This window comes from Maylandia zebra, linkage group LG10 (genome assembly GCF_041146795.1).
Source record: "Maylandia zebra isolate NMK-2024a linkage group LG10, Mzebra_GT3a, whole genome shotgun sequence".
In the NCBI taxonomy this organism is placed as follows: domain Eukaryota; kingdom Metazoa; phylum Chordata; class Actinopteri; order Cichliformes; family Cichlidae; genus Maylandia; species Maylandia zebra.
In genome coordinates, this window is record NC_135176.1 from 13,841,038 (window position 1) to 13,854,066 (window position 13,029).

Genomic DNA, 13,029 nt, shown 5'->3' on the forward strand with positions numbered 1-13,029 from the left:
GCCACTCCTATGTCTGAACAGGGACATGTGATAATGCAGTCAGCAGATTGTTTATCTCAACATAAGCACAGGAAGCAAAGGCACACAGCTACAGTCATGGTAAAAACACAGTACGGCATCTGTCAGTTCGAAGGTTTTACATATCAGGACCTAACAAATGATCCCATCCTAACCAGGTCTTAAAATAAGGTAAACGCAACTTGAAATGATGTGTGTAAGCACACTCTTCTAAAGCTTGCTTGTAGAACCAGTCTTTGAAAAAAAGGGAGTTTGTTCATTAAGGTTTACAGGCACGTGCTTATACATAGCTCTATTAAGGGAGCATTTCAATCAGGTTGAGGTTTAGATTTTGACCGGTCCACTTTGATTCTTTTCCTTTTCAGCCATCATTTTGTACAGTTGCTAGTGTTTGAGGGATCACTGGCCTATGTTATGACTCAACTCGAGCTAAGTTTTAGCTGTAAGGCTCTAGAATACTTTGGTAAAAAGTGTTCATGGACTCAGTGACTGCAAGGTACCGGGTTGATCTGATATCCTCGTGTTGGTGTTGTTCCCAGATCATCATACTAAATGTTGTTCCAGGATCAACATTGCAAGTGACCAATCAGAATGTTGTGACGTCATACTTTTGCGACTTCGGGAAAAACCGGCGTAAAACAAAAAACTGTAATAAAGCTGCGTGAAACCGCCTCTGTCCGCCGATCAACGGACCCTGACCCTAACCGTAACCCTTTAATAAACAGTAAGCAGAATTGATATTGTCCTTGCAACATTGGAATTTCATAAATGCATGAATGGCTTGGCGCGCAAAAGAATAACGTCACAAAAATGTGATTGGTCACTTGCAATGTTGAACCTGGAACAACATTTTCATGATGGTCTGGGAACAACACCAACACGAGGATATCAGATCATCCAAGGTACCGTGTGGCTACAAAACAAGCTCAAATCATCACTGCTTCACCACCGTGCTTGAGAGCTGGCACGAGATGTTTGGATATAGCACAGTATCATGTTTGGTGAAATCAAACAGAGAATATAAGTGGTGACATCTGAAACAGTAAAGGTAAATATTCTTTTTTGTTCCATTTATTGATTTTTTGCACACACCGTTTCAGCATTTTGGCTTTTTACTGAATTTAGAATGACATGGTTGTATTAAAATGGATATATGATGTGTGATATGTAAAACCTTGGAATTGATAGTGGGTGCACTCTCTTAAAAGTAACAAAATGCGCACACAAGCACCTCTAAAGCTCGCAAATGTTCAAACTACAGCTCTTACTTTCTATTGTTCTGCATTAGTAAAGTGAATTTTACAATTTAATGTAATACTGTTCAACATTTAAAAGAAAAAGTAAAAGCATCAAAAGCACATCTAAAACTCATGACAGCGACTTGATTCCCGAGTCACAAAAGAAATTCTGACATTTCAACTTTTGTCAAATGAAGCTTCACTTCTTTGGTTTAAAGCTTCTACTGCAACACTCTGTAACTCTGCTTTGCATACAGCTCCAACGTCTGGTTCATGAAAGGGACAAGTCACAGCTGCCTCACACACTTTTATTGTAACAGGTGGCAGGTGAGACAGAGGTGTGCAAATTTATTCCTCGTTTCATGTTTCAGTGGGGGAAGTTTGGCTGTATGTAGAAAGATGTTGTCACACTTCTAATAGTCATGCCAATACAGTTAATATAAGTTCCATAATATAATAACCATACCTGATCAAGAGCCTGATGACAGGTTTACAACATATTCAAAAGTATGCCTCCCTGCACAAAGAGTGAGACTTCTTTCATTTGTTTATTTTTCCAGGGTAAAAAGAATCACATGTTTCACTGGAACAAACAAAAAAAACATCTATTTTTAGGGGATACACGCGCCTTGGGGGAAAGCTATGAACATCTTTTAATCGTGTGAGTAAAAAGGCTTATACCCGCTCATAATATGCCAACTAGAGCATGATTACACAATATCAAAGGAAAAAGTAAATGAATGAAACAGCTTTCAAATACACTTTGAAATAGCACTTCAAATGTCCATTAACACAGAGATCTGAGGTCTGAAACACAGCTGATGCACATACAGTATATTTTTCTATCCAAGTAGCTTTTCTAAGACAGAACGTGGTGTTTTACTTCAATCCAGTGTTTGTAATAGAGCTCTCTGTTCCCTTCTTCTTCTTTTTTTAAAATGCACAGCACAGTTTGGAAATATCTCTGATCACTGACCTATTATTAGACACGAGCCAGAGTATGATCTTGTTTCATCCGATCATAGTCTACAAAACCACATGTATAGGAAAGAAATTATAAATATTAAACAAATTAAATGAAAATATTACACCCGGTCATTTATCAATTGTGGGAAATGCTACTTATATACATATGTATGTACAGAAAAAGAATAGCTCTTTAGTATGTCGAGTACTGTATGTCCTATTGTGCAGTTAAACTAAATGCAGCCTTGCACTTTGGCTTCCAGGAACTGTATCCTGTTCTAATGCTCGGGCGCATTCAAATTTGGGATGTTTGGGGTTTTCCTGACATGAACTCTTCCCTTCAGGTTCCTCTCACAATATATCTATTGGTAGAAGAACAAGAATTTCACGTATTCCTCTTTAGGAACAATCCAAACCACGTTGACCCAGATGCAGTAAAATCAGACCCAACCCATGTCACTAACACCACCAAGGTTGAGGTTCTTTTGCAGGAAATGCAACGTTTTCCTTTCGTTCCCATCTGTCGACAAAGGCTTTCCAATATGTTTCTGGCTTTCTCATGTGATCTTTAACAGACAGAAGATGAAAACCACTGTTCCTTTAGTGAAGTTCTGGGTTTTCTCCTTGCAACCCTGTCAGATATACCATTTAATCCAGTCTTCTCATCATAGTGGACTCAAATATGACCATTAGCTAACTTGAGAGAGGCTTTTAGTTGCTTAAAGATTACCCACGGTTTCTTAAATTAAACCACTCCTGTGGAGGGTAACAGTGGTCTTGAGTTTGAAAGCAGTTTTAATTTTTATTTTAGTGAGTTCAAATGTTTTTTTCACATCAAGTTTTAGCTTTCAGTTAACTATAATAACCTTGCTCCAAATGTTTTTTCTCTCCCTGAAGGGAGGGAGCATGCAATATGTTTGTCTCTCTGTCTGTTTGTTAGCAGTTTAGCATCCACAGTTTTCAAGATATCAAGTTCAAATTTTGTGTGACGGCAGATATTAATAACAGCTTGAGCTGATTAATTTTGGTGAAAATCTGATCAATGTCAAGGTCACACGAAATGTGACTGGTCTTGTTTTATTAAGTAACCCTGTTCAGACTGATGAAAATCAATAAATCTCACTTGTTGATGCCATGATTTATTCCTTTGATTGTTTTGAAGATCAGACTTAGATACATGTTTGTTTTAATTTAAAAACAGGCAGCACCCTAACACCTGATTCTACTTTTACCATCAAACTAACGGTCAACAGTCGACGTTTACTTGCTTCGTTTCTACTCGCATTTCATTTGTTTATGTGGCGTGACTGAGACACGGCAGGACCACAGATTCGGTGTTAGAGCCATTCTATTTATTCTAGCTGCGGCTCTCGGCTGTCAGCTGCAAATCACACCACAAAAAACTAACACACAACAACACAATTATGTAGGTCGGTGGGCGTAATTGGGGATGCCGCGCAGGTGCATGAGCCCTCCCTGCACGGCACCGCAGACCACGCCCCACCACAGTTTAGTTGGGTTGTTTTGCTACTTTTCCGATATATGAAAGTTATGTTCACGGTTTGTGTCACATTTAGGCAGAAATGTAAAAATTTCCAAAGGATTCCCAACTTTGAACTGAAACTGTATCTAATCAGTGTAAATTAAATCACTATTAATTAAATTAATGTAAATTGGACAGTATGCGTATCATACATATCTGACTTTTTGCAAATGACAAGAATAAATTAAGCGTTCCAGTAGCTAAACCATTTAGATAAAAACTAAGAAGATAAAATCACTCAGTTTTGAGGTGCTTATATTTGTACACTGAAGAAATATTGCACAATATTCTCACCTATGCTGCTAAATTAGATTACTGCAATGAACCCTTTTGCTTGGCTGTTAAGTTTTACATTGATCTTGTCCCATTCCAATTAGCACAACACTGATTAGATTGCAAAGGCACGATGATATAACCTGCCTTATTTTCTCTTCAGTAGCCAATTTATTCCCTCGCATTCAAAGGATTCAGTGGTATTACCAAATATTATCCCTTTGGTTCACTTACTTTCAATTAAACAACACTCTCCTGACAGATTTGGGTACACCGATCCTCATATTTAAAACAAAGCAGAAACTGCAGGCTCATTTTACCCCCACAGTCTACACTCCAGCATGACTCTCATTTTACTGAGCACCATCCTTTCCCAAATTCCCCTGCTGGGGAGGCTTGAGAGCTCACTCTGTCATTTAATATTTAGTTCTGGCGAACCTGCTCGAGTGCTGTTCCCTCAAGTGTGTGTATGCACACACACACACACACACACACACACACACACACACACACACCATGTCATGTCTTAAACCTGCAGTGCTGCTTTTCTCATTGGCTGTAGATTTTTTTTGTGTAAATATTGCAAAAAATATTAGGTTAGAAGACACTTTCTAAAATAATTGAATAAACTATAGTTACGAGTACTAGTGAACAGCCAGAGCTGACAAAATTACCGTTCCCTGTGTGTTATGACAGTTTGAGTGGCTCTCTCTGTATGAGCTGGAACAGAAGTACTTTTTAATTGAAGCAGTTTATCCTGTCAGGTGGTAAATTTCTATCAGATCTGAACTGCCAGCAGTATAAATGAGCTAAGCAGCATTGTTAACATGTGATAATTCCTTCCTGACAGAAAATTCTAACTGTATTCAAAGCACATTTCTATGACTAGTAGTTTATTTATGGGCATTTATGACATAACAGAGCAAACTGATCAATACTTTCCCTAACAGGATGAGCTTCCTCATTCCTCATATTCAAAAAAGCCTCTCTTAGCCCATCCTGACAGCCCACCTCCAGGTAAAATTGTGTTGTGGTCAGAGTCTGCTTTTCTTTGATGCATGAGCCTCACTTAGAGAATAGACTTAGCTTAGCAATAGACGAGTTTCTGATGACTGAAAATCGACATTTAAGACCTTTATCGTTATTGATTAACCATGAGGTTACATCGAAGCAAGCAAATCCTGCTTCAATAGGCAACTGTTTTTAATGTTTGCTCCAAATCCATCGGTTAACTTTGGATCAGTTTCTTTACACTGACAGAAAAATCAAACTCAAATGCTTCTGCTTATTGGTCTGATGTATCTACAGTGGGAGTAAGAAGGAATATTGATAGAAGAACTGTGTTCCGGACTAATTTATAAATCTGCTAGAGAAAAATTACTAGTAAAACCTCAGCTCAATTCTGCTAGTAGTACGAGAATAGAAAGTTCACCTGGCTACAGGAACCATTTAGCTCAAACTTGCCCAGTACAGCTGGCAATTGGATGGCATCCAGGTGAGATCATGTTCTCTCCATGAACAAATTTTTCCAGAGTTGAATGGGACAAGGGCGGAGAGCATCTCTTTTGAGAGGTTCCAGTCCAGGTCTTTTGATCTTCAACTGAGTGATTACTTCACACTTAGTAGTACACTCCAGGGCTGAAAGATTAAGCATGTGCTAAAAGTGCAGTATATCCAGCAACCACTTGAAGCCCACTGCAATTCAATAACAAATCCTAATACTTTCTTTTGTTAAAAATGACAAAACTACGGGAATGGCCTGATACAAAAAAATCCAACAACAATAAAACAGACAGAAGGTTAAGATTTAAATTTGGGGCTTGGCTACATTGGTTGAATGGGGACACTGATGTGGGCACCTGTCTTACCTCCACTAATTTGAGTCAGTGAACTGGATCTGTTAATCCAGCATTTTAAACATGATTATTAAACAAATATTATGGCTTACTGTGAGGTCCAGTCAAGGTTATAGATGCAGTTATTTAACCAAGCATGTAAAGGTTAGCTGCTAACTTAGCACTCCATCCCCTTTTCTAATTATGGTTACATCTGCTCTCAGAAAACCAAGATGATGATTTCCATAAAAGTAAAAGAAAACCTTCAAATGCCCAGTATAATATGTTCATCCTTAATAGAAGTATATCAGATCAACCTGAGAAAATGTTTTACTGTAAAAGTAATACGACAGATTTAAACAAAAATCTTGATTTGTTATGTTCTTAAATGTATAAACTGCAAAATACTCAAGATGTCTAAAACATTTTACAAATTGGTATGAGGTTGAGGTAGGAAACCCTCAAATCCTTGAACAGAGCAGATGGTTGTAATCCACTGTTTTATTTATATGAAATAAAAACACTATTAATAAAGATTCATGAATCTTTAAATGTAAATTATAACCTCAACATGAATTCCAAAAAGAATAACAAGAGGCAGCATTCACACACCTAGTTTTTCATTTTACAGGCTTATTACAGGTAAAAAGTCTCATGACTAACAGGTAATTTGTCTCAGTTTAGAATCAAACTATACTTTCATTTCTTTCTTCAAAGACTGCTGACCTGACTTTCTATACAACCCATAGCATGTCTAAGTACAGGTGAGCATCACATGTTTTATTATTGTCAGGTTTTAAAAAAAAGGTACCACAGGGTTTTATCCACTATTGTGGGATGGATGAGCTTTTCCGAGGGCCATCTGGAGGCAGAAAGGGGCATGATTTCCCTCCTAAGCCAGCTGGTGCACCTGCTCCGAGTACCACTGAAAGGGCTAAGATGTACCAATTGTAATGACTGAAGGAAAGAGTGGAAACAGTCTCCCCAAGTGCTTTCTTCTTTTTTTTTTTTATTCCAGCAAAGTATTCAAGGTCACTAAATAGTTTCCCCTGAAACTGTGCGAAGCGTTAAAAAGCTTTGTGGTGTGTTCTGTTTGTTCATCGCATAGCCTTACTGTTCTCTCACTACAGCCGACTGTGCTCTACTTTAATAACCTTTCCCCTGCTAAGTGCACAGAGCTACATTGTGGTTTTGCATAGGCAAACACTAGCATGGGACTAATATTTGTGTCAACAAGAGAATCAGCTGAGACACGCTCACTCTACTTCGATGCAACTGAGACCACAAACTGAAGCACTAGTAGTTCATCTGGAGGCAAAGCAGTGCGTCAACACTGCTCCAAGGTCTCCTCTACCTGAAGACACAAAGCTAAGATCATATGGACAAAAGCAAAACTTTTTCCAAACTCTGCCCTGAATTTTCTTTGGCTCTCCAGATGTTTTCCAAACACACTAAGAATCTTTGATATACAATCATGAAAGATGGAGCAACTGTGAAGTTCTCTCATTAAGAAGCAAAGCACATACAACCAGAATAATAATAAGAAAAGGTCTGAAAAGTGAATTTCAAACGATCAGGGAGTTACATCTTATAAAAGAGGAGATTAAACAGTCACCTTGTGGTCACAGTATCTGCAGATCATCTAGAGTCCTTTCGTTCTCTGGAAACTATTCCTACTTGATGGCCTTTAATATTTTTCTATCTGTTCATCTTCAGACTTATTCAAGCTCACTCACTTCTCCAACTCTCTGCAAACCCATGACAAAGAGAAACTTTTTAATCTGTTAACCCACCCCCAACCCTCTCACTCCCCCTGCAAAATTTGATCCCTATATTCTCCACAGCCGGCATCCATCTGGAATATCCATCTTACTGTTAAGGCATTAGAACTTAAATACATCTGAAATATCTATCATGAGGCTACATTTGCGGTGTGTATTTGAAACATTATAAACTGCAGGCAATATCTTTTTTTTTAATGAACGCAGCCAGACAAACAACACATAAACAGATAGAATAAGCTTGCTTGTATATTTGTCTAAGTAGCAACAGACATCAAGTAGGGAGATTACACAGGGAGCTGTGTCAATGTGTCAGTGTGTGAGTGTTTCCTCTGTCTCTCTCCATCCATCTCTCCTGCTTACTCCCCTCCCCTTTCGGAGACAAAATGGCCAGATGGCTTGCAATCCAACATGCTAATCCACAACACAGACTGTAGCTCTGACACACCTACCATAAGACCAGTGCTCCACTCTCAACATCTATACCCTTAAGCACACACACGCATGTATACACACACAGGGCCAGTACACTTTCAGCATGAGTCCCAAACGATAACTTCACTTAACAATAGCAGAATAACTCATTCAGACTAAGCCCTCAACAGATGGAGGCTTAGTTGTATGTGTTTTGTGTGTGTGTGTGTGTGTGTGTGTGTGTGTGTGTGTGTGTGTGTGTGTGTGTGTGTGTGTGTGTGTGTCCTGCTATCATATTTCAGGCAGGCCAGTTAGCAGGCTACAGGCCAAGATGAGGTTCTGTGTCTACTGCTTTTGTTAGCTGAGGTGAGGTAAGAGAAGCCGAGTGTGTTGGGTTACACTGAGCAATGGAAAACATGGGGAACCCCAGAAGAGCACATAATACACATGGAAACAAACTGGCTGCCATAGTTATGTTTTTTTTAAATAAAGGATCATTTCAGTACACTAATGAAGTGCTGCTCCTATTGTGTTATTGATAAGATCACATTAAATAAAAACACTGCATTATTTTGGCTACTCGGGCCTGGGCAGATGAATCAATGAACATCACAAGTAAAAGAAAAGTACTAAAGTTACACAGTGGTCAGTTGGTCACAAGTGGGGAAATCATTTGCATTAAAGTCAAGCCACAATATGCTTCCATTTTGCCAGCAGAGTGCATGTTTACATAACAAACATATGCCCGAGTCTATAATTTCACTTAGATTTTCAGTTAAACTGAGCATACTTTGCACTCGTCAGAAAATTCAAGAGTATAACACTTTGAGTGGAGATATCTATTTTATATAAGAGGTGCGTAACCAACTCACAGAAAAAAGCTCATACAGGTAAGAACGCGCTCTGTTGATGGTAAACAGCTACACGCACAGATACAAAATGGAGAGCTATTAATTGCCCATTTGCGTGTAATAGACCTGTGTCGATAACGGTGCGATGAATATATAATGCAATGTGGCATGTGAAGCAGAGCATCTAAGACTGGTGTGAAGCACAGCCAAGAGATCAGTGGAGACGAATTTTCCAGCGACAGCTTCGCAGATCAGTTCGACAGAGGGATGCATAAATATTAAACACTTCTACTCTGATGGTATAGCAAAACCTGATTGTCTCGCCGCCTTCTGATTGTGACGCTGCATTGGATTACCACTCTGTATCCGGCCGTTTTTCTGGAAAGCTTGGAGCTGGGTGATGTGCTACACTGGGAAGAAAAAATATTTAATAGACCAACCAGAGAGTTCTGGGCGTATATTAGATAAATTGTGATGGGGGGAAAAAAGCCAATGGTTCTGCCTTGGTGTTGAGGAGTTTATATAGTAGACACCTTAAATATTTTAATGCAAAAATGTAGTAAAAGATGTAGTTTAACTGCTTGAAATGCAGTCATATTTGCTTGAAGTGTGGACAGGAGGATTAGTGTGAAAGGGCATGCAAGACATCGATCTCAATGTAAAAGGCCAATGTTCATAGCGAGCAACAGCTTCAGTAACCCCTCCCCCAATCCACTTTATAATCATCTCACCCTCCCTAAATCACTGATATGACTCCCTAACATCTTCCTCTTTCACACTAAAGCCAGACAACAGGTCTCCCATCAGGCCCTGCTTCTCAAGGGATGACTGCGCTTCCTGGGAGAGGAATCTGTCCTTCCTCTACGTTGGCCGGGACGGCAAAATTAAAATCGGAGCAGGTGATGGAGAGGCACACATTCAGCTTTGTACTGTGGCCAATTCTTCAATCATCCTCTACCACCGAGAGCTGTAGAAGAATCTGAGGTAGAATAGCTCAGCTTTCACAGCACCGGCCCCCACCCCCACTCCGATCCCCAGTGAAGTCAGGTGACCAGATGTTGTATATCTCCCTGTCACCACAGCCGCCATGAAGCTGCTACACACATCCATGTTAAAGCGAGGAAGCGGAGGCACTTCACCGTTGTGTGGGTGAGAGATCACTGAAAGGCACAAATGGAAATACAACTCATTTCTTCTTGAAGCCCACTCTAGAGAGGCCATACGTGAGGCGGTGCAGAGATAACAAAAGAGCATCCATCAGCATATTAACCATCCATCCCCCCCCACCCCACACACACACACCCACGTACCCTCCGAAGCATATACAGCTCACATCCATCCATAAGCCGCGGGTTTACAGACCCAAAATAGCGTTGCTTCTTTTTTGTTTCAGTGTTGCCGCTGCAGCTGCTGCATTTCTCCAGGACTGACACACACACACAAACACACACACACACACAAACCCACAAGGCCTGTACAAATGCCACCATTGATTTTTGCACCCCTCCTTCAATAAAGATGCTATTTGTGAGGCAAAAGGGAGTGTACACAGAAACAATGTGATGCACAGGATGGTATATAATGATATAAAACATGCCCGTGCCATCTGATGCAGGCATCCATTTCCATCTCGCCCTCACTGAGAGACTGCTGATGAAACAGCTGCCTCCTTAGCAGGGCAGAATGCAGAGTGGAGGAAGAAAAAAAGGCTACAAAGCACCCCTACATACACAGCCCCCTCCTCCTCTCCTCCTTCCTCTGCCTCCCCCTTCCACATCCCTTATTGCACACACAGAGAGGGAATTACCTGAAATATGTCTTCACATTCTCTTGCTCAGGTTACGCCTTTGGGCCCGGAGTAGTGGTAGATTCATCGCTGACCGTACAGTCCTAATGACAGTTTAAAGGCAGGATTGCCATTCTCTTGTCAGACCAGTTCCTGACCCTAAAAGCAAGCTTGTTCGGCAGGCTGGATGCTTCACTGGCTGCTCACTGTTCCCTAGCCCATGATGTCATCCACCCTGGTTTGCTGATTGGCTGAGGGGTTGAATATTAATGCAGGCAGCTGGTCCAGGGGAGGGGAAAGACAACAGGCAGACACAGTTGGTTTTCTGGTTAACAGCTCAAAGCTGCAGAGGGAGTATGATGGGAGGATGGCATTATGCTGCACATTAAGCTCAAGACTGTTTCTGTTGCAAACACGGAAGACACTAAACACGATGCTAACCTGAGCTGTGAGTACATGCCGCTGTAACTTCAAAAAACATCAGATTTAATAAGAACAGAACAGCTTAACACAGGTGAGTTCATATAAACAATCAGAACTGGCAAAGCCTCTCAAACATTTCTGCTAGAATAGCATCAAAGTCAGAGAGAATTAATTTGCATGAAAAGTAGAGACTTTACAGTTAATTGTAAAAAGAAAACAAATGCATCCAAACATTTTTATTATCATTATTATTATTATTATTATTATTATAATAGAGCTCTCAATTTACCGGTCGATCTACGTCCCTACCCTCACCTATGGCCACGAGCTGTGGGTAGTGACCAAAAGAACGGATACAAGTGGCAGAAATGAGCTTCCTCCGAAGGGTGGCTGGCCTCTCCCTTAGAAATAGGGTGAGAAGTTCAGCCATCTGGGAGGGGCTCAGAGTAGAGCCACTGCTCCTCCACATCGAAAGGAGCCAGCTGAGGTGGTTCGGGCATTTGACAAGGATGCCTCCTGGGCGCCTCCTGGGTGAGGTGTTCCGGGCACGTCCCACTGGAAGGAGGCCCCAGGGGCAGACCCAGGACACGCTGGAGAGATTATATCTCTCGGCTGGCCTGGGAACGCCTTGGTGTTCCCCCGGATAAGCTGGAGGAGGTGGCTGGGGAGAGGGAGGTCTGGCCTTCTCTGCTTGGGCTGATGCCCCCGCGACCCAGCCTCGGACAAAGCGGAAGAAGATAGATGGATTGATTATTATATACTACAACTACTGCTACTTTCAGCCTAATGGGTTTTCTTTGTCTTGCTTATTTAACAAATTAGTTGCTGTTGCTATGCAAGGATAAACTACCTACTTTGCATGTTCCCCATGTTTTTTTTAAAAAAAAACAAAAACAAAATAACATTTAATTTTCTGTATCAATGTTTATATATAAAGTTGCTTTTGTGGTTAGTGCTCTTATCATATCTATTTTAATGTAACTGAGAACATGTTTTAATGACAAATTAACATAACAGTGTTTGTTTTTTTTATATTAATATTTACCAACATTCATTTAGTTTGTTTGTTCCCCTACACCTTGAAATTTGAGATAAATCCACCAAACACTTGCAGGTAGTGAAACCGGAGTCTCTGAGTTCAAAAGCAGGCGAACACGACAACCAAAACTGTCGCTGCAGTTGCCCTAATTTGCCTATGATGTCATCCTTTTCCTCTATCTCACCTGTGATTGGCTGACTGGCACAGCATCTGCTCAGTCTCATGGCTAGTGCTTTTAGCTCAAGGTGGAGGCCTATCTGTGGCTCTGTGAATCATGGCTGGTTGTCCTGACAACCCCTGTAATGTCGATTCCTTGTCAGAGAGTAATATGGCTGTTCGGTGACGGTCTGTTCACTCAAATGGAGAACTGCAGGAAGATAATGCCCCCTTGCAGTGCTTTCATTCACATTTGAAGGTAGCTTTTAAGATTTTTTTTTTTTAAATGAACAGCAAATATATTTTCAAAGAAAACTAAAAAAAAAAAACAGCTTTGAATTATTTATTTAATAATTAGATTTTTTTTTAGAATAATATTAGGTGTTAGTGTTTGGTAATAATCCTCAGGCTCTCAAATCTTGAGGATTTTACATTCAGGATTGATCTAGTGCACATTTATTTTCTGACAGTATACCTTTTATCTATTGCAGGCAAGTGTTTAGGATGAACTCATTAAACCCTGCCAATATAGAAAAGAAGGAAAAATGCTAATTTAGCTTAGCCACAAGAACATTTGAACTTGACAGGCGACTCCTGTTTCTTAACTGAGTGGTTTCGGCCCTGCTCCCACAACAAAACAACCTGGGTTGCATCGGAAATTAGTCAGGGGGATCGACTTACTAGGGAAACGCTTATAAAACCCTGC

The 13,029-nt window shown here is 40.4% G+C and overlaps 1 protein-coding gene across 6 annotated transcripts in view; it reads right to left on the reverse strand.

The window, feature by feature from the left end:
- The window catches only part of LOC101484450 (serine/threonine-protein kinase PAK 3), a 49,664-nt gene that overhangs the window by 21,415 nt on the left and 15,220 nt on the right, over positions 1–13,029 (reverse strand). For 3 of the 6 annotated variants that reach the window (XR_013100543.1, XM_004563973.5, XM_004563970.4), the window contains exon 1: positions 10,727–10,922. The exons of the other annotated variants lie outside the window; for them this stretch is intronic. The gene's annotated coding sequence lies outside the window, so the exon portion shown is untranslated. Of the gene's footprint in view, positions 1–10,726; positions 10,923–13,029 lie in introns of those variants that run through there. 6 annotated transcript variants of the gene reach the window in all.